Here is a 1,983-nt window from a genome sequence, read left to right as displayed (position 1 = left end):
GTATTATCCTCGCAAAGCTCTTCCTCGGGCCGTTGCATATAACCCGCAAAGCGAGCTCTTCCTCGGGCCTTTGCATCTTCTCGAAGCAAGCTCGTTATCAGGCCTTCTACAGCAGAGCGAGCCCCCTTTTGAGCCTTTGTAATAAAACACTTCCTGACAGCAGTACCTACTACTCTGCCACGGAAACGCCGACGGTCCCCCTCGCACACCTGGGGAATTACCTCTAGAGAAGCCGCTCGATCCGGGAATTACTCCTCCCGTGGAAGCTCGTGCCATTAGAGTTCCAGCGAGAGAGTACCCCCGTCAGGTATCCGCGACAGTGACCATCCGCCTCCGTCGACACACAGACGAGTTCCCTGTGGCCTCTTCTACCGTTGATACCGCTACCAGAGGAACTACGCGACTGGGAAATTTGACCACCGCTTTGATTAGATTTTTGATTAGTCCGCTGCCGATAACGTCCGTGCAGCCAAGGACACCGAGGTGAAGGAAGAGAAGGAGGATCAACCCGCGATTATCACGACAGCTTTTCGGGACCGACTCCGACACGGAGGACTCCGAGGAAGCAACATAAAGAAACACTTACACTCACACACTTACACGCGCCGCTCGGCGCCATAAGAAATACCGTAAGTTCTGAGAGGTACTCCTGTACATAGTGTATAGACGCCGAATAAAGAGCACTATATTTTATTTTGTGGAATCTCCTTATTTAAGCGGCAGCCTTTCACAATTTCATCAAAAAGATACCTAATATTTTATTCACAATATTGTTCATCGAAAACTACAACCTTTCCCACTTTTTGGGTAACAAATAGATTCTGTGGTAGAAAAATTCAGGTTCTTTCGAGGTGATCCAGTCATCGAGCCATTTTTTGATATTTTCGAAATAACTGAAGTGCTGTTCAGAAAGATCATACTGCATCGACCGAAACAAATGGTAATCTGAAGGAGCAACGTCTGGTGAATAGGACGGGTGGGGTAAGACATCCCATCCAAGTGCTTCCAAGATTTCTTTCACTGGTTCTGCAACATATGGTTTAGCGTTGTCATGAAGAAGAATATCTTTTTCATGTCTTTTGCCGTTATTGCGGGCGTTTTTCTTTGAGTGCTCGATTCAAATTGAGTAACTGACGTCGGTAGCGTTCAGCATTGATGGTTTGACTCTGTTGCAGCAGCTCGTAGTACACTACATTGATTTGATCCCACCAAATGCACAGCATGACCTTCTTTCCATGAATATTCTGTTTTGGCGTTGATGTCGATGGTTCGCTGGAACGCACCTATTTCTTGCGCTTAGGATTGTTGTAACGAATCCATTTTCATCGTCACAATTCGATGCAAAAACAACTTCTGTCTTTGAAGTAGCAATTCACAAATGGCTAAACGTTTCGCAATGTCTCTTTCTCTCAATTTATGTGGGACCCAGATTCCTAGCTTCTGGATCATTCCCTCTGCTTTTAAAGGTTTGCTAATGGTTGACTCATCGACATTTAGGTGCATTCAATAGGTGCATTCAGTACTACCAGGTATGTAAATATGAAACCGGAATTTTTTAATAGAAAATACACGTTTATTGCATGAAAATGATAAAAACTATTTTATTCGAAGTATTGCCCATCGCTAGCTATACATTTTTCCCACCTGTCTGGCAATTTGTGAATGCCACTCCAAAACAAATTGTTGCTCTTTTGAGCCAAACCAGTTATCTAGCCAGTTTCGTACATCTTCGTAAGAAGTGAAGCGCTGCTGAGCAAGTGCGTGTCCTATCGATGCAAATAAGTAGTAATCGGACGGAGCCAAGTCTGGTGGATAAGCCGCATGCGAAAGTTTTTCCCAACCAAACGCCTCAATCGTTTCCTTGACCAGTTTTGCTGTGTGTGATGGTGCATTATCATGAAGCAAAATCACTTTGTGTTGCCTTTTTTGATATTCCGGTCGTTTTTCACACAAAGCTTGATTCAAATTGATCATTTGTTGTCG

The sequence above is a fragment of the Trachymyrmex cornetzi genome, unplaced genomic scaffold (genome assembly GCF_001594075.2).
Source record: "Trachymyrmex cornetzi isolate Tcor2-1 unplaced genomic scaffold, Tcor1.1 scaffold46, whole genome shotgun sequence".
Classification (NCBI taxonomy): Eukaryota; Metazoa; Arthropoda; class Insecta; order Hymenoptera; family Formicidae; genus Trachymyrmex; species Trachymyrmex cornetzi.
This window is presented reverse-complemented; position numbering follows the sequence as displayed.